The following is a 20821-nucleotide window of genomic DNA, read 5'->3' on the forward strand; positions in this document are numbered from 1 at the left end:
CCCCAAAGCCTTGTTTTCATTAGTCACTTCATTGCAGATGACCACAGTTGATAATTTAATTTTGTTATAGCCTGAATGAACTATTGGAGATCCATCTTAGATAATTAACTGTACCCTCACCGAATTGAAATCTAACCAACTGGATAACATTTTCAGATTCCCATTACCTTGATAGTTGTAATAATTTAATGAGATAAATAATATCCAGTATTTTACTGAATTTTCACTGTGTGTAGGCACTGAGCTAAGTGCTTTTCACACATAACAAAAAGTTTAATTGCAAAGATTAGGTGATAATTATTTTTAAATTTAGGAATAAATATCCCCTGCCCCATTGTCACTTCATGTACTGTAAAAAAAACTTCTAGTCTTCACAAGTTTTAAAATCACATTAAATTTAAAATAGTTGACATAAATTAATATCTTTTGCCTATAATTCTTCCTTTTTTTTTGACTTGTAGATGTAGTTTATTTTCATTATTCACTGTAGTTACGTTCTTTAAAGTTGCCTTGAACACCGAATTAGCAAATATTGAGCCATTGTTCCTAGGGGAAAATACAGGGTTAGGTTCCTGTAAGTCTCGGTCATAACATTTTTGTCAACTGATTATAGTAACTTGGTGTGTTTCTGTTTAAAGATACCTTATTAATACATATTGTTGATTCATTAATCTCACATTTAGAGTCAACAGCCCTAAAACTCATGAACAAAGCTTATTTGCCACACATATTTTTCTCCATAGCCATCTTGCACTTAGCAACACTAGGTAGCCCTAAGCATAGTGATAAAATGTTATTTTAAATAGTGAAATGACCAACAAAAAGCACAAACATGCAAAAATGTGGCACTTAATAGACCACTCAGAGGACGTTTGTTTGTTTATGATACGATGGCTGAAACAAGGCAGAATGGTGTCTTTTTTGTCTTCAGGTGGGTAAGCGCCGCAATGGATACCTCAGATATCTTCACCATTTTGTGCATGTCCGCCTATGACTGCAAAAGTGCTGCAGTATGAATTTTGGTGCAAGCAGGCAAATTCACAAATGTGAAATCCATGAATTGGTGAGAATTGACTGTATTTCTCTTGATGCCACTAATTTATCATTGGAAATTTATTGTTTTTAAATTTTTATTTCACTTGCCTTTTTTTTTTTTTTTTTTTTTGAGTCTTGCACTGTTGCCCAGGCTGGAGTGCAGTGGCACGATCTCAGCTCACTGCAGCTTACGCCTCCTGTGTTTGCTTGAAGCAATCAAGCAAGTCTTCTGCCTCAGTCTCCTGCGTAGCTGGGATTACAGGCCTGCATCACATGCCTGGCTACTTTCTGTATTTTTAGTAGAGAGGAGTTTCACCATGTTGGTCAGGCTGGTCTCGAACTCCTAACCTCATGATTCTCCTGCCTTGGCCTCCCAAAGTGCTGGTATTACAGGTGTGAGCCACTGTGCCCAGCCTTCATTTGCTTCTAAAACTTACTAATTTTAATTGTAAATAGACATAAAAATTTACTATATTAACTGTTAAAAAATGTATAGTTCAGTTAACCAGTTATAGCCACATTGATTAATTTATGTATAGATATGGCTGCTTTGACTTCACAACTACACAGTTGAGTAGTTGCAACCAAGACCTTTGGCCTCGGAAAAATTGCTGTCTGGCCCTTTACAGCAGATAGTTGTAAAAAATGCATAGTTCAGTACTGTTAAGTAAACTCACATTGTTGGGCAGCTGGAAGGAGGAGACGGGACTTGACTCCAGAGGTGGAGCTTGGACTCTGCACCACATTGAAGACTAGCTGAAGCAGGGGAGAGGTAAAAGCACCTCTCCATAAGTGTCATATCAGTTTATCATTGCCATGGCAACACTTGGACGTTTCTGCCCCTTTCCATGGCAACAACATAGAAATTACCACACCACTTCTAGAAATTTCCGTGAAACCTGTTCCTTAATTTGCATATTATTAAAAGTAGGTATAAATGTGACTGCAGAACTGCCCCTTAGCTGGTACTCTGGTCACACTGCTTATGGGATAGCCCTGCTCTGCATAGAGCACTGCCTTTGCTGCTGCTTCCATGAAAGTTGCTGTCTAACACCACCGGTTTGCTCTTGAATGCTTTCCTAGGTGAAGCCAAGAACCCTCCTGTGCTAAGCCCCAGTTTTGCCTCTTGTCTACCCGGCATCACAATCAGTCTGCAGTATTAGTCATCCTGCAGAACTGAAACTCTATGCCCATTAAACAACTTCTTCTCATTCCTCTACCCTCTGGCCACTGGCAACCACTGTTCTTATTTTCTGTCTTTATTAGTTTGAGTATTATAGGTACCTTATGCAAGTGGAATCACATAGTGTTTGACTTTTTATGAACTACCTTAATACACTTAGCATAATGTCCTCACAGTTCACCTATGTGGTAGCATGTGTCAGAATTTCCTTGCTTTTTAAGGCTAATATTTCATTGTATGTACAGACCATGTTTTGTTTTCTGTGATGGACACTTTGGTTGCTTTTCACTTTTGGCTACTGTGAATAGTGCTGCTGTGAACATGGCTGTACAAATATCTCTTTTAGGATCTTTTTTTTTTTTTTGTCCACTAAGTTTATCTTTTATATGCCATACATACACATTGTAAAAATGCACGAACCAACCAAATGGAGCAGATGTACACTGTAAAGTGATATGTTGAAAGTTCTTAGTTTGAGCTCATTCTATTCACCAAATACAGCTGTTGTTAAGACTTTGATATGTAACCTTTCAAATGTGTTTTTATGCACTTTCAGATGTATATAAAAATGTGAAAAATATTTAATATGATTTACATGAGATTATATGCATGCTGTTCTGTTGATAACCTAATACGTTGTGAACATTGTTTGTGTAAATACAAATATATTTTGTTCTTAATTTCTACCTGGTAGTCTGACTTACTATGTACCATAATTTTTAGAAATCGAAATCAGTTTTTAAATTACTTAAAAGTAATGCATGCATGCTGCAGAATCTTTGACTAGGATAAAATGATATGAAGAAAACTAAGATTATCTTTTTCCTGCATCCCCAGGCTTTCTAAAGGCAGCCACTGTTAATTTCTTGCTTGCTTTAGTTATTTTAAATGATAAATTATACTAAAGACTACATTAACTATGGGACACATTTCATTTGAAAGCTTTGAGAAAATTAGTATATTCATCCTTCCTTACATTTTCTTTTTCCAATTAAAAAATATGTTATTTTTACAAGATAAGGATTGGAGCAGGGGTGCCCAATGGTTGACTTCCCTGGGCCACAGTGGAAGAGAACAGTTGTCTTGGGCCACATGTAATATACACTAATGATAGCTGATGAGCTAGAAAAAAAAATTGCGAAAAAAACAAAAAACAGTGTTTTAAAAAAGATTATGCGGGTTGCGCAAGCTTGGATTAGAGTTTGCAACTATCTAGTTTTGAACTTCCTTTTGTCCTATAGGATGATTTTTAAAATTGAAAAACAATTATTAATTGTTATAACTATTCACTTATATTTATGAGGAAGGGAATAATACAGTCATTTAATTTTGGCTGTTAAAGGAGAATCTCCCACTGTCAGTGACAAGTATAGAATACTTTGTTTTGTCACTTGTTAACTTTTGGTTCATACTGAGCTGCCACTGTTTCTTCCGTGTCATGTTGTGTTTACTTGGATTCCTTTTTTGCTTTGCTGCTCTACCTTTTCAGTTTTTTCATATAAGTAAACTTTCAGTTCTCGAATGTCTGAATATGTCTTTATTTTGACTTGGTGGCAAATCTGACTTGACAGCAATGCTTTCAACTTTTTCACGTCATAAATTGGTAGAAAATGGTCGTATTTTTGTGCTGTAGCAAAGGCCTCTGGCTGCTCACCTGGTAACCCGTTGGTAGCACTCATGTTGAGGAAGTTTGGGTTTAGGAATATAGTAATATAGTTTCAAGGTTTGTTACGTTTTGTTACGTTTTTTTTGAGATGCAGTCTCTCTCTGTCGCCCAGGCTGGAGTGCAGTGCCGTGATTTCGGCTCACTGCAACCTCCGCCTCCCAGGTTCAAGCGATTCTTCTGCCTCAGCCTCCTGAGTAGCTGGGACTATACGCACACGTCACCACGGCCGGCTGATGTTTGTATTTTCAGTAGAGACGGTGTTTCTCCATATTGGCCAGGCTGGTCTCCAACTTGTGACTTCATGATCCACCCGCTTTGGCCTACCAGAGTGCTGGGATTACAGGTGTGAGCCACTGTGCCCTGCTGTTTGAAGGTATTTTTCTTGTAGAACTTGGGAAGAGTAGAACACTGCTATATTGTCTTCTAGTACCTGGTATTTCTGATTAGAAGATGGATGTGAAAGTCATCCTAGTTTTGTTCTGGAAGCTTGGCATTCTGAAATTTTACTGGCAAGAATACAGTTATGGATATTTTTCATTTGTTTTTAGTGTTACTCTGTGACTATTTTCAGTTTGATAACTGAATCAGTCGTTCTTCAGCTCTTGGAGAGTTTAACTTGCCCCCTCCATCTCTGTTCTTCACTTTTGAATGTCTTATGTAAGTGGATGTTGGACTCTCTAGATTGCCACTTTTTTGTTTTTTTCTTATAGTTTGTTTTTTTTTTTTTTTTTTTTTTGCTCTACTTTCTGGACAGTATTTATATTCTAGGCAAATGAATTTGGTATTTAGCTATGCCCAATTTATTACACAATTGAACTTTTTATGCTTTAATAATTTTTTTTCCCTGGTGATGGAGTCTTGCTCGTCGCCCAGGCTGGAGTGAATGGTGTGATCTCAGCTCACTGCAACCTCTGCCTCCTGGGTTCAGGTGATTCTCCTGCCTCAGCCTCCCAAGCAGCTGGGACTACAGGTGCACGCAAGCACGCCTAGCTAATTTTTGTATTGTTTCTTTTAGTAGAGACGGGTTTCACCATGTTGGCCAGGCTGGTCTTGAACTTCTGACCTCAGGTGATCTGCCTGACTTGGACTTCCAAAGTGCTAGGATTACAGGCATGAGCCATTGCACCCGGTCAATGCTTTAATAATTTTTAATAGCCATTGCTACTTTTTTTAATATGGCCTATTTTTTTTTTTTAAATCTTGCAGTGTTTCTTTGAGTCCTTGTGAGGATATTGATGAGAATTAAAATATGTTTGTCTGTTCCCTGATTTCTGTGTGTTCCTCTTGTACCTTTTATATTATTAGGTTTCAGCTTTCATCAAATTTTCGGTGCATCTTGGTTAGTCTTGTTATTAAAGTATGTTTTTGTTGCAGTTTGTGTAAACAGTTGTTTTCCTGTGAGGCTTCTCTCTTGAATAGTAGTTCTGGTGACAGGTTATGTGCAATGGGGTCAGGTGTGGACCAGCAGTGTTCCTTCTAGTGGGTGTGGGTGAGGAGTCAACAGGTTCGGTGGTACCCTGCTCTCTTGGGTTACTCTGGTATCTTCAGTACTTGCAAGGAGCAGTGCTTTGGTATATTTCACTCAGGCGGTGAGAGATCCCCTCTTCTTTCTCTCCTTGTTCTCCCTTTTTTCTTCCATCCTCTTTTATTTCTGTCTCCGCATTAGAGGTCTGGTGTTCCCTTCATCTTTCTGCTGTACTTCTCTCTCAGACCTGGCTACTCTCACAGAAAGCCTTACTTGGCAACGATGCCCACTTTTTTTTTCTCTCCCAGACAGGGTCTTGCCTTGCCACCCAGGCTGAAGTGCAGTGATGTTATCATGGCTTCCTGCAACCTCCATCTCCCAGGCTCTCAAGTGAGCCTCTTGCCTTAGCCCCCCAAGTAGCTGGGATCACAGGAGTATGCAACCATGCCAGCTGACCTTTTTCACTCTTTGTATTCTCAGATGCTGTCATACCATGTTGCCCAGGCTGGCCTCACACTCCTGAGCTCAATCAGTCTTCCCATCTCGGCTTCCCAAAGTGCCAGAATTAAGGTGTTTGCCACTGCGCCTGTTCAGTGCCTGCTTTTTATGGAGATTTCTTCTGTAGCTTTATCCTAAAGGCAAAAGCTGCCACCATCAGCGTCTCTGTTCACAGGATCAGAGGCTGGGATAGTCTGTCCAGAATGTGGGTAATGAAGTGCTCTGATGAAGCACCCATAATTCTTTCCTTCTCCTTGTAATTGTGATTAGTATATAACTTAAAACTTCTCTAGTGTGGCCTTGAAAAGACTTCCATGTCTTATATGTAGGTTTTTTCTCTGTCAGTCTCTTCTACTTTCAACCTGTCCAAAAGTTCTTTAGAGTTTATCATCATCCAATGACATCTACTTGTTTTGCAACAGTGCTGTTTCGTTTTGTCTTTGAGACAAGAGTCTTGCTCTGTCATGCAGGCTGGAGTATAGTGGCATGCTTTGTTCATGGCTCACTGCAGCCTGAACTTCACAGGCTCAATTGATCCTTCCACCTCAGCCTCCCTAGTAGCTAGGACTAAAGGTACTACATGCCGCCGTTCATGGCTAAGTTTTGTATTTTTTTGTAGAGATAAGGTTTTGCCATGTTGCCCAGGCTGGTCTCGAACTCTCGGACTCAACTGCTCTACCTGCCTCGGCCTCCCAAAGTGCTGGGATGACAGGCCTGCGCCAAGGACCCTGGCCTGTTACTTCATTTTAGTTTAAATCTTTTCCCTTTATTTTTCATGGGGCCTTGGGAAGGAGGAGCAGTATATACATTTGTCTGCCTCAGAGTGTAATTCACTAATTTATGACTGTAAATGTCCCCAAACATGTCTCTTTTAAAGCAATGTTTGATTTGATTTATTTTTAATTAACTAATGTATTTGTTTTGAGACGGAGTCTTGAGTTCTGTCACCCAGTGGAGTGCAGTGGAACGATCACAGCTCAGGCAGCCTCAACCTCATGGGCTTAATCAGTTGATCTTCCTGCCTCAGCCTCCCGAGTAACTGGACCACAGGCCCATGCCACCACGCCCTGCTAATTTTTGTGTTTTTTTATAGAGATGAGGTTTTGCGATACTGTCCAGGCTGGTTTCGAATTCCCGGGCTCAAATAATCCACCCGTCTTGGCCTCCCAAAGTGCTGGGATTATAGGCGTGAGCCACCATGCCATGCCCGGCCATGTCTTTCTCTTAATGTAGATTACTTCTTTAGTATATAGTGCATTAGAAGAATTAATCATTTTCCCCCATAGCATTTTAATGTATGCCATAATGCTGACAGCTGTTTTCTGGGCTTATGGCCTGTTGCAGAAGTAAACATGCGTAGTCATAGTGCCTGCTGTCACCTGCTAAGTGCTTTTTTTGTGTATAAGGTTATACATGTGAGTGAGGTCATCATTTTAAGAGACAGTATATATTGGAGGATATTTATCCAATCACTCATGAAAATGATCAGAAAACTGATAAAATTGAGTAATTGTCTTTAGTGAAGCATAGTAAAGCAGGGAAGCGTTTTTGAAGGTGGTTTAGTAAAAGTCCTGGGGGAGGAGAGTGAAAGAGCCAGCTAGTTCATTTCTCTTCTTTGCCACAGAAGTACACTATAGTTTTAGGGCACATTTCACCAGCAGGGGAGAAGTATGGTACTTAATGCCCCAAGTGCCTTTTCATGCAACACCTTTTAAACCCTGTTTGTTTATCTATTTTTGATAATGTATGTAGGACATTATGATAGATTTTACTACTCAGATGTTTTTAAATCTCAGGATTTTGATTAAAAATTGGGAAGATGGCCGGGCGTGGTGGCTCATGCCTGTAATTCCAGCACTTTGGAGGCTGAGGCGGGTAGATCACTTCCGGTCAGGAGTTTGAGATCAACCTGGCCAACATGGCGAAACCCTGTCTCTGTTAAAAATACAGAAATTAGCTAGGCGTGGTGGTGGTGCATGCCTGTAATCTCAGCTACTTGGGAGGCTAAGGCAAGAGAATCTCTTGAATCCAGGAGCTAGAGGTTGCAGTGATCTGAGATCCGCACCTTTGCACTCCAGCCTGGGCGACAAGAGCAAAACTTCGTCTCCCAGGGGGAGAAAACACACGTCTGCCTTGTACATGTGTGTATGTAAAACCGAAATTAGTTTCATGAAACAATATTTGCCCTTCATGTGATGCCCTCATACTGCATTCATTAAAAAAGGATATGGCAAGCCGGGTGCGGTGGCTCACGCCTGTAATCCCATCACTTTGGGAGGCCGAGCTGGGTGGGTTACGTGAGACCAGCTTGACCAACATAGTGAAACACCACCTCTACTAAAAATACAAAAATTATCCTGGTGTGGTGGTGCGCCTGTAATCCCAGCCACTCGGGAGGCTGAGGTGGGAGAATTGCTTGAACCTGGGAGGCAGAGGCACAGTGAGCTGAGATTGCGACACTGCACTCTAGCCTGAGCGACAGAGGGAGACTCTGTCTCAAAAACAAACAAACAAAATATATATATACACACACACACACGTACACACGTACATACGTACACACATACATACATACACACATACACACACACACACACACACACAAAGTGCCTTACAGTGCCAGGAGTGATACAGATATTTAATAATAGAAAGCCTTTTATTATCATCATTATTTTTACTGTATACCGGTTACTGTATTAAGTAGGCTCTGAGACTCAAACTTTATTCTTGCTTTTAGGGAGGCAACATGTTACTACTGTAGAGACATATAGACGTAACTGCCATACAGGGTGAGGTGGATGTTAGTAGAGTATGTAAGAAGAGGTATTGTAACCTAAAGGAGGAAGTCAGGGTAGGGAAATTATAGATGTATTCCTTATTTAAAAATTTTAAGGAACAGAGGCTCTTAAATTACCATCAGCTAAATGGGGTATTTCTTTAAGGAAGCATAAGGGGGAGAGACAGGAATTATCTTAAAGCTGCAAAGCCAAGTGTTTCAGGAAATTGTAGTACTGTTTTGCCTATAACTGATTGTTTTCACTTTCTGGCTTCATGGATAATTGGCATGTGTTCTAGAATGTAGCAGATTCTTAAGACTGAATTATCATGTATTCCTCTTAGTAGCAGCAGTACTAGGCTTCCAAGTCTAGTATGCTGCCATAATTCCGTTTTCTCTTTCTCTCTGCTCCCAATAGACCAGGCTTTACTCTGATTTATGGTTCCGGCTTATCGCTGTGTGACTTGTGCTGACCTCTTTCACACTCTTGGTTCCTTGACTCCAGGTTTTTGTTTGCAGGCAACAGAAACAGTCTAGTTATCTGAAGCAAAAAAAGGGAAACATGGGGAAGTTCACTGAATTAACGAAAAACAAAAGAATAGAGTCTAGGTTGTAGACATCACAGTGGGCTAACTTGGCAGTGGTTAAGCATCAGTTTGAATTATTTTCCTGTATAATTTCTCTTTCTTTACATTCACATTTCTAGGAGACTGATTTGCTTAGCTGGAGTTAGTTTCAGCCCCTTGCCCGGGGAAGAAAAGGGCACTGAGATTGAAAACCCCAAGTCTGTGCAGAAGAAGCCATGTAGTTTCTCTAAAGCAAAAGTGGAAGACTAAAAAAACAGACATCGAATATATCGTGTTAACATCTTTTTATTTTTCACTCTGTCACCCAGGCTGGAGTGCAGTGGACAATCTTGGCTCACTGCAACCTCTGTCTCCTAGGTCCAAGCAATCCTTCTGCCTCACCCTCCCCAGTAGCTGAGATTACAGGCGTGTGTCACCGAGGTCAGCTAATTTTTTTGTATTTTTAGTAGAGACGGGGTTTCACCATTTTGGCCAGGCTGGTCTTGAACTCCTGACCTCAAATGATCCGCCTGCCTCGGCCTCCCAAAATGCTGGAATTTACAGATGTGAGCCACCGCAGCTGGCTATTTTTTATTTTTTGAGACAGAGTTTTGCTCTCGTTTCCCAGGCTAGAGTGCAGTGGTGTGATCTCGGCTCACTGCAACCTCTGCCTTCTGGGTTCAAGCCTTCTGGGTTCTGCCTCAGCCTCCCAGGGAGCTGGCATTACAGGTGTGCGCCATCATGCCCGGCTAATTTTTCATATTTTTAGTAGTGACAGGGTTTTGCCGTGCTGGCCAGGCTGGTCTCAAACTCCTGACAGGTGATCCGCCTGCCTTGGTCTCCCAAAGTGCTGAGATTGCAGGCGTGAGCCACCATGCCTGGCCGATTATTTTAAGTAGTGAAATTATATGCTTGTATTTATCTCAGAGAATTCACTCTGGAGGTAGTGTAAGTACTGAGGTGAAGGTGAAGGGCTGTGTGAGCAGATAGAGGCAGCAAGAACAGTAAGAAAGCTATTGGCTTGAAATCCATATTTATAAGGCTGTCTGTGAGCTGCTCCTGCCTACCTCTGATTTAATTTCCTACCATTTGTTGGTTGCTTGCCACTCTGTAGGCACACTTAACTTTTGTTGGAATCAAACTTGTTCTTGCCTTAGAGCCTATCTGTGGTGCTCTCTGCTTAGAATTCTCTTAACCCCTGCTTGTCACTTTGTTGGATTCTTGTCATTTGTACTGTAGTTCATGTTCCCCATCTCCTTTCCTGGCCATGTTCTCTTATCCCATTTTGCCTCTATGTAGCTTTTCACTGTTGTTTCATTAAGTTTTATTTTTTCAACCACAGTTACTACAGTCTGTTACTTCCTCCCCCCTTCTCTTAACAGTGGCAGTTAGGCAAGGTTTGATTGCTAAAGAAAGCTCACATGATCCAAAGTAACAGTGCTCATCAATCTGTGGTTTATTGCTGAAAAAGGATACCTAATGCAACTGCTTTCAAGTTAGGTTGCATGTCACAAGCAAAGGCTGCCTCCTATCAATGAACCTGAAGAGACTGACTGTAAGGTTCAGTTGTCCCCCTTCTGTAGGGCCATATGGATAGCTTTCCTAGATTGGGATCACTGATGTGTGCAGAGAACACCTTGGAACCAGGGATCCCCCAGTGGAGTCTCAGTGGGGCTTATGTTCCTGCTGGCCACATAGGCATGTTTTTGCTACGTAACCAGCATCAGTGGCAGAAACCTCTAGGGGCTCACCAAAACCAGGTGCAAAGCATCAATCTCACTTTAACAATGAACAACGCTGACAAGCTGGTACAAGCAGGCCATAGCTCATGGGATTCATGATTTCAGAGCACCATTATTAATCAGTATGTTTCGTGCTTTGACCAGGTATATCAGTGCCATGGTATATACACAGGACGATTCCAGCCTTCTGGGATTAACTCTGAGTACCTTTTTTTTTTTTTTTTCTTTTCTTTTCTTTTCCTTTTCCCTTTCCCTTTCCCTTTCCCTTTCCTTTTTCCTTTTTCCTTTTTCCTTTCCCTTCTTCTTTCTTTTTTTTTAATTTCCACTGGAATGTAAATGCCAGTTGAGCAGGAATCTTGTCTTTGTGGGGAGATGTGATGATTTTGTTGATGTGTTTAAGATTTGACAAAGGATATTCAGGGCTGGGCGCAGTGGCTCACGCCTGTAATCCCAGCACTTTGGGAGACCAAGGGGGATGGATCACTTGAGAACAGCAATTCGAGACCAGCCTGGCCGACATGGTGAAACCCCGTCTCTACTGAAAACACAAACATTAGCTGGGCATGGTGGTGCATGCCTGTAATTCCAACTACTCAGGAGTCTGAGGTCGATAATCGCTTGATTGCAGTGAGCTGAGACTGCACTACTACTTTCCAGCCTGAGCAGCGGAGTGAGACTCTGTCTCAAAAAAAAAAAAAGATATTCAGAATGAAAAAGTGTTTTTTCCATTTAAGATTTTTTTTTTCTCTCAACTTCTAGGTGTGGGAATAGGTGTCTTTGGAAGACCAGACACTTTATGCAGTGTTGAGCTCAGGAGGCAGTGAGTGTTAAGGAATGGGTGTAAAAGTGAGTGTGATTCTGTTCCCATCTTGCTATTTCTTTATTTTTCCTGGACTTACTCCTAAGAGTTTTTATGATTAGGCAAATACCTTTTGACTTTGTGTGTGTGTGTTGCTATGTGTCTGTGAACGAAGAGTTAGGCATTCAATATATTCTCTTTGAAGTGTCTCCTACAAAAAGAATTCTAGCATTATATCAGGCAGGTTAGTAATAAATAGCTACCTTTTTTTTTTTTTTTTGGAGTGCCTTTTAGTCACCAATATTGTGCTTTTTTGTGTATATATTATCTCAAATTTTTTTTTTTGAAACAGAGCCTTGCTCTGTCACCCAGGCTAGAGTGCAGTGGCCTGATCTCGGCTCACCACAACCTCCGCTTCCCGGATTCAAGTGATTCTCTTGCCTCAGCCTCCTGAATAGCTGGGATTACAGGCGCATTCCACCACGCCCAGCTAATTTTGGTATTTTTAGTAGAACGGGGTTTCGCCATGTTGGCCAGGTTGGTCTCGAACTCCTGACCTCAGGTGATCTGCCTGCCTTAGCCTCCCTAAATACTGGGATTACACGTGTGAGCCACTGCCCCCGCCAGGATATGTGCATTTTAAAATTTCATTGGCAGGTCGTCTCCATGGAGGTTGTAGTTGTTAATACTCCTACCACTAGTGTGTATTATAACACTATGCAGTGTCACAAAGCTTTTTATCTTTGCCAGACTGGTAGATAAAGAATGGTATCTTGTTCTTTTTTTTTTTTTTAAGAGATGCTTTTTATTATATGCAAAATACATTAAAAGTTACAGAATATAGCATGGTGAATTTCACAAATTGGACGAACCTGTATAACCACCAGTCATTGCTCTATCCTGGGCCTCTGGAAAGGTAACCATTATCCTGACTTACATTATCTATTCATTATTCTTGTATTTCATAGACATACAGTGTGTGCTCTTATTTATGGCTTTTTTTTCCCCTCAGCATTATAAGAGATTTATTTTGCTGAAATTCATCCAGATAGTATCAGAAGTTCTCAGTGAGATCTATATTTGCATTTCTCTTGAAAGGAGGTTTAGCACTTTTTAATGTTTTAAGCTTTAAAATTTTTATTTTCTGTAAGCTGTTTACATCCTGTATTCTTGAGTGGGGAATCATTTTCCTATAGATCTGCTTATATGTAAAGGAAGCTGATTGTCTCGGATATGAGTTGTAATTGTTTTCTTCATCTAGTCATGCCTGTTGATTTTGCATATGATGGTTCTTGCCATAAAGGATTTTTTAAAAATTGTAATATCTTTTGTGGCCATTCACATTTTTTCTCAATTACTTGTTTTCTCCAGTGGCCCTAATGTCTTTTGAGCATCCCATAGCTTTTGTTAAATTACACTTTAATGTCATCAAAGATTAAAGTGCAGAAACCACCTCTAAAAATGACAGTGCTGAAAATGAAATTTGAATCACATGTACATTGAATTATAGAAGAAATAGCTGACTGGGAGAATGTTGTGATATCTTCATGTGCAGCAGGAGAAACCTAGTGAAGGTGAGTTTATGGACATAAGTGAGGAAAGTGATTGTGATGAAAAAGAGGATGGCCTCATAGGAGGTGGTGACACTGGCAAAATTCACAATGAAGGAACTCTCTCAAAGATACCCATGCCGTTGAAAATGCAAAGGATAAAATGTTAGAAGCTGGTACCAGCTTTAGAGTTGTGTGAAAATGCCCCAAGAAATTTCCCCAAGCAATAGATGTTTGCTCTGTGTCATAAGTGGCCCAGTGCGGTGGCTCATGCCTGTAATTCCAGCACTTTTGGGAGGCTGAGGTGGGCAGGTTGCTTGGACTCATGAGTTCTCAACCAGCCTGAGCAACGTGGCAAAATCCCATCTCTACTAAAAATACAATTAATCAGGCGTGGTGGCTTGCGTCTGTTGTCTTAGGTACTTGGCGGGGCTGAGGTGAGAGGATTACTTGAGCTTGGAAGATCCAGGCTCCAGTGAGTTGTGTTTGTGCCACTGCACCCCAGACTGGGTGACAGAGCAAGACCCTGTCTCCAAAAAAGAAGAAAAGATGTTTGTTCTTTGTCATAAGTTATATGAGAAGAAAAGTTGCTATTCAAAGAAATGAAACCATTCACATCAGTTCTAATGTTTTTAATTGCAGTGTTCTAAAAGAATGTTTGTGTGTGTGTGTGTGTGTGTGTGTGTGTGTGTGTACGTATGTATGTATGAATGATTTTTTTTTTTTTCCCGAGACAGAGTTTTGCTCTGTCCCAGGCTGAAGTGCAGTGGTGTGATCTTGCTTCACTGCAACCTCCGCCTCCTGGGTTCAAGTAGCCAGGAGTACAGGCATGTGTCACCGTGCCCAGCTATTTTTTTTTTTTTTTTTGAGATGGAGTCTCACTCTGTTGCCCAGGCTGAGTTGCAGTGGTGCGATCTCTGCTCACTGCAACCTTCGACTCATGGGTTCAAGCAGTTCTACCTCAGTATCCTGGGTAGCTGGAATTACAGGCGTGTGCCACCACACCCAGCTAATTTTTGCATTTTTAGTAGAGATGGGTTTCACCACGCTGGCCAGGCTGGTCTCAAATTCCTGACCTCAAGTGATCTGCCTGCCTCGGCCTCCCAAAGCACTGGGATTACAGACATGAGCCTCAGCGCCTGGCCCATTTTATCATATTTTTATTATACGTTGATAACTGATAGTAAATATTTTTAATATCTAGACCAAAATTTTAAAAGTAATGCAACAATTCACAGTGATTAAGATCACTTTGTTCAGTTTCAAATCCTGTTTATTTTTACAGTCCCGCACTATCATCTAAAATGAGAACTGCGTGTATATGTTTAAAAAAACAAAAAAAACCCCAAACTCCTTCAGGTGACTTAATTAGTGTCTCAGACAGTGATTTCTTTATTGTCTCTTCTGACCTTCAGGTCCCTCATAGGTTAAATACATCTGCATATTTGGTATGTTTTTCTTGTGAGTTTCTGGAGCTGCTGCAGATCTCAGTTCTTCGCTAAATCATCAGATACTGATACTAATAGTCTAATGAGCTGTGTGAAGAATAGTATATACAAGATAGCAAGTAGCAACAATGATTGGAATGAAAAGTATTTCTTGAGCACCTGCTATATACCAGGTACTGTTTTTAGGTTTTGGAGATAAATAACATTAGGTCCCCTGTGTTGTTTTTTTTCCTTCACAGTCTATAAAGGGCAGACAGATGAAGGATAATAGAAGGAGTTATAAAGAATATTATAGAAGAATTTTTAATAAGAATTACAGATAATTTAAAACACTTTTAAGATGTTGCAGAATTCTGTGCTGTTTTCTATGATGTTGGAGATAGCATAAAAAGAAATGACTCAAGGGACTTGGTGGGAACGAGATACACCAGTTGAGCTTCTGTATGTGGGTCGGGTGGCGGCATGTTGAGATATATACCATACACAAAGGTTTTTTTTTTAATGTAGATAATACATTATGGAAAATATTCTTGGGGAGCAGGTTCCACACTGATTATAATCTATGACAGACTACTCTTTTTTGAGATGGAATCTTGTTCTGTTGCCCAGCAGACTGGAGTGCAGTGGTGCGATCTCGGCTCACTGCAACCTCCACCTCCCGCATTCAAGCGATTCTCCTGCCTCAGCCTTCTGAGTAGCTGGGAGTTCAGGTGTGCGCCGCCACGCCCGGCTAATTTTTGTATTTTTAGTAGAAATGGTGTTTCACCATTATTAACCAGGCTGGTCCTGAACTCCTGACCTCGTGATCCACCCATGTTGGCCTCCCAAAGTGCTGGGCTTACAGGCATGAGCCACTGCACCTGGCCAGAACGATTACTCTTTAAAACAATCTAACTTTTGTATTGTTGAATGCATTTCATGAGAGGAGAACTGTAGGTTAGTTGACCAACTGAAGAGTTACATTGTTTTTGCTGAAACTGCCATTCTAATTAGGCTTAATTCCTTAAGCCTAAACTTATATGGCTGTATATTGTAATTGAACATCATGTACAGTCATTTGAAAAGGATTTGATTTGGACTTCATTTCTCTGTGATAGCTTGATTTGTGCCTTTTTTTTTTTTTTGCTGAAAAGGGGTGAAATCAAGGCTATATTGATTTTAATTATTTACTAAAGACATACTTATTGGATATTTGTGGAGAGCCAATGTCAAGAATTCTGAGGAATATGAAAATGCTCTCAGTAGGCTACCGTGGAACTTAGTTTAGTTGGTAAGAAAGTCTTGAATATGAGTAGCTAAACAAGTCCTACAAGTTGGCAGTCATCTTTTTATGGTGCAAATGATGACTTAGGTTCAAAGGAATATGCAGTTGTTTCTAGCTGGAGGAATCGAAGGCTTCATGGATGCAGTACTTGAAGGGCATCTTATGGGCATATTAGTAGAAGATGCACTAATTGGAGCAAGCAACCCTGGGAAAGTCCTGATGATTTAAAGCTTCTCTGATGTATCTGGTAAATGATACTTGACAAATGATTGGATTGTTAATATTACCCTTTTTTTTTGTCTTGAAAAGAATATTGTGTTAGATATTCAGGATAGTATAGTAGTTCTCAAAGCATGGTCCTTGGCAGCATAAACATCTCCTCCTAACTTGTTGAAAGTGCAGATTCTTGGCTGAATCCCATACCTAGCCGTTGAGTCAGAAAATGGGGTGGGACCCAGCAGCCTGTGCTTTAACAGATCTTGTTTTGAGAGAGGCATTTCTACTTAATGACTGCCTTTTAAACAATGTGGTAACTAATGCTCACTTTGGCAGCATGTATGTTAAAATCGGAGTGATACAAAGATTAGCATGACCCCTGCACAAGGATGACACACAATTTTATGAAGTGTTTCATATTTTTTTTATTACGCATGCATGCATGTATCAGAATGTCTCATGTACTTCATAAATATATACACCTACTATGTAATCCAAAAAATTAAAAGCAAAATTAAAAGAAATGTGGTATATCTATCAGCTTTATTGGTTAGTACTGATTAGTAGCCCATTCCATAATTTGATTAAAAGTCATTCCTTCCCCAGCTTACTATTTGAAGTATAAAAGCTTTGTCAGTTTGGAGGGTAATTTTTTTTTTGAGATGGAGTCTTGCTCTGTCGCCCAGGCTGGAGTGCAGTGGTGCGATCTTGGTTCACTGCAACCTTCAAGCAATTCTCCTGCCTCAGCCTCCAGAGTAGCTGGGATTACAGGCACTCGCCGCCGCACCCAACCAATTTTTTTGTATTTTTAGTAGAGATGGGGTTTCACCATGTTAGCCAGGATGGTCTCAATCTCCTGACCTCATGATCTGTCCACCTCGGCCTTCCAAAGTGCTGGGATTATAGGCGTGAGCCACCGCACATGGCTGGAAGGTAATTTTTTACTTGAAAATTTGAAAACCTGGGAATTGAATAAATTAGTGAGCTATTTTAATTGTCTTGTTAGTGAATCATGACAGTAATACACACACACACACACACACACACACACACACGAAGGAAACATGTCCTGATTTAGTTTTTCATTCCTGTGAAATAAAAAAGATACTTGCCAGTTTTATACTAAATGTTTTAAAAAATCCTGTTAATTCATTATTTCTAATGAAATGTTAGTAACAGGAACTGATGGACTGTTTTCCAAAGGACTGCATCGTTTTGCATTTCCACCAGCAGTGAATGAGGTTTCAGTTTCTCATCTTTCTCATATCCTTGTCAACCCTTATTGCTACTCTTTTGTTGCTTGCCATCCTAATGGGTATGAAGTAGTATCTCATTGCGATTTTGTTCTGCATTTCTCTGATCGCTGATGATGTTGATGTTCAGCGTATTTTCATCTTCTTCTTGGCCATTCGTATATTACTCTTCGGAGTATCTGTTCAGATTTCAAAACTGGCTTGTTTTTTACTGAGTTGTAGCATTTCTTCATATATTCTAGGTGCAAATTATATGATTCAAATCTGTGATTCACAAAAATTTTGTCCAGTTCTGTGGGTTATCTCTTCACTTTCTTGATGGTGTCTTTTGCAATGAAAAAGTTTTTATATTTTTATGATCTCAGTTTTTTGTTGTTGTTGTTTCTTGTGCTTTTGGTGGCGTATCTATGAAACCATTGCCTAATCCAAGATTATAAGGATTTACCTGTATGTTTTCTTATAAGTGTTTCAGTTTTAGCTCTTAGCTCTATAACCCAGTTTGTGATAATTTTTTATATGGTGTGAATTAGGGTTCCAAGTTCATTTCTTTTGCATTTAGGTGTTCAGTTTTTGAAGCACCATTTGTTAGCTTCAGTTACAGTGACAGATTTTTATGAATTTTTATTTACACTTTCTAGATCTTACTAGCAGTTGAGGACATTTTGAGTTTTACTACTCCCATTGCATTGTCAGTTAAAAGAATAAATTTAAGTTTTAAAGAAAAAGGTGCTGTGAGTAAAGTACTGTGTTTCATTTTAGGAGTCTTTAATAAGGACAAACTGGAATAGAATAGGTTTTTGAAATTGATAGGTCACAAATTTGTAAAGTGAGAATGAGAGACTGGGAGAAAGGCCTTCCATTAGCTACACATTTTCATTTGAAGCAGAGTAGTTTAGCCCCACAGCACATAAGAAATAGTTATAGTTAGATGTATTTGAATCACTGAGAAGAATGAATTTTCAAATAATTATTAATAGAACTATCTAATAACTTGGTAAAGTAGTGCCCATTATTGGAGGAGCTCAAGTGAGGTTTAAAGTACAGAAATGATTGCTGCATTGAGAACAAAGGTTGTTTACAGAGTTCTGGGATTTCTAGTTAGTCACGTGACTGTGCTAGGATTTCCATTTCCTTTCACATTTGTGAAGGTTTTCCACTCTAGAACCAACCTTCCCCAGACTTCTGTCAAGTTATTGAAAGGAGAGTGAGGGAAAACAGGAGGTTATTGTCTTGAAGGATTAAATGGTAGAAATACTCCAGTTTTTGATTAGCTGATGTTATTACGCATTACCCTGAAAACTGGTCTCATCACTTGATCTAGTTCTTTTTGGCTTCTTTAGTTCTTTGTTCTCCAAGTAACACAGTGAATAGTGGGAATGAGAGACTGTAGCAACAGTGACTGTTGAGGTGAGAACCAAACATTAAAATATCCATCTAACATCAAATTTGTGTATGGTTGGGGTTGGTTTGTAGATTGTGGATTGAAGAAAGCTGCATGAATTGCAGGAAAATGTAAATTGTGATAATGTAAGTGGAATTTCATTGTCATCCTTTCATGAAAATAAAGTTAACTTTACTGATTCAGGGAATTATGTTCTTATTTTGTAAATGATCCACCTGAAGAGTAGAATGTTCAGTGTACTCAGGAGAAGAGTAGATTGTTCAGATGTACTCAGGAGAAAACGTACTAGTGCGTATTTGTACTTTTGTGATGGTTATGTTTGAATCACATGTTTCAAGGTTTTGGAAAATCTGATTATATAATCTGATTGAGGCAAATGAATAAATTCAGTCACCTAGCTTTCAGGCAGAATAATTTGAGAATCTTTTAGCTATAAGGCTCTCCAAGTTCAAAGTAAAATATTACTCAAAGTAGAATTAGAAGCATGAAAAAATTAGGTATCTTTTTTCTTTGAAGTGAGATTTTTGGAATAACCTTTTAAATAGGAAAACCTTTTTGAGCTTAGCCTGTTCCATGTTTTAAACATTTATCTTGTTTGCCCAATTGTAGGGGTTTTCTCTGTCTTAAAGATTTGAGCATAGTCTGAATCTCCTTGGTTGGAAAAAATTGGCTTCAAACAAAAGCTTGTTATCAGTGATATTGGTGTAGGTATGCCCAGTGAGTAATGTAAATCAATGAATATGAAGATGTTATGTAACTTTTTAAGGCTTGAATTTAAAATTTTTGTTAATGTATGTATTTTATGATTGAGAAGGTAAAAATACTGTTTTTAGTGTGATACGAGTTCTTGAAGTTACTGTACATTAAAAAAAAATTGTACTAATCAAGCTTTTCTTTTTCCTTTGGTCTGTTTTTGAATGGACCACTTATATTCCTGCTGTTCACAGGTTTCTCTCCAGGATTCTTAGGGGAGTTAGTAAAAGACTTTGATTTTCCTTCCTCTCACTTAAAAGATACAAGACACATATGTGCAACGTAAGACAAAATGTGCAGAATATATTGTTCATGGTATTTGTTTTTCTATGGCTGACTTTTATTTCCATAATGTTTAACAGTTCTGTTACTTGAATTTAGAGAGGGATTCATTGTGCTAAAAAGTACCTCCACATTCAAGTATAATAAGCTACATTATTAAAACACTGTTGGAGTTGCAAGATAAAGATACTGTTGATGCTAATGGTTTGGTATTTGTGGATGAGCCTGAAACGACTAATATTTAATCACGAGTCGTTTCTGCACTTACATGATTGTCTGTGCTTTGATTTGCAGCTGTGTATCCACTGTTTAAAGAACCTGTTGCCCTTTGCAACTGCCTTGTTTAGCCCTATCTGCTAGAAGCCACTGATCCAAGAACTCTGCTTTTTCTCACACTCGACTTTAATAGCATTATGAAAGCTAGCCCAGTAAAATTGAATTTCCAGTGATGTGGCTTCAGTGTTGGTGGACTTGCAGTATTTTAGGTCAGATATCTTTCTTCTTCAAGTGTATAAGAGCTCAACTTAGTATATATAGAGTAAAATTTGACATCTGTGTTAGGGGCAGACTCATGATACTGTTAAGGGATTTGGGTTATTACTTTGTAATTTTCAGGGTACATGCTCAGCTTCTTGATGTTCCTCTCTTAGTTCTGTTACTTACATCACCTCTTCTCTGACCACAGTCAGGCATGACATTCTCACATGAATTCCTAGATGCTTTGACACAGGCTTACAGTGTTTATATCTATCTTGTATTGTAGTTGTGTCTTATATAACTTGTATTAGAGGAGGAGGGAATATTTTAGTTATTACATACTCTATAGTACCTAACAGAATGCATTCCATTTAGTAAAGACAGTCTTATCTAATAAGTAAATTTGACAGTAATGGTCAGAAGCAGCATATTGTTGAATTGATCAA

General features: G+C 39.4%; 1 protein-coding gene and 1 non-coding gene across 6 annotated transcripts in view; both read left to right on the plus strand.

Moving 5' to 3' along the window:
* The window catches only part of TBL1XR1 (TBL1X/Y related 1), a 182951-nt gene that overhangs the window by 56842 nt on the left and 105288 nt on the right, over positions 1–20821 (plus strand). The window lies entirely within an intron of this gene.
* Positions 16529–16632, plus strand: LOC135275925 (U6 spliceosomal RNA). Its single transcript, XR_010343514.1, has one exon. It is a non-coding gene; the product is annotated as a U6 spliceosomal RNA (small nuclear RNA).

This window comes from Aotus nancymaae, unplaced genomic scaffold (assembly GCF_030222135.1).
Source record: "Aotus nancymaae isolate 86718 unplaced genomic scaffold, 86718_ANA_hifiasm-v0.15.2.pri h1tg000019l, whole genome shotgun sequence".
Taxonomy (NCBI): domain Eukaryota; kingdom Metazoa; phylum Chordata; class Mammalia; order Primates; family Aotidae; genus Aotus; species Aotus nancymaae.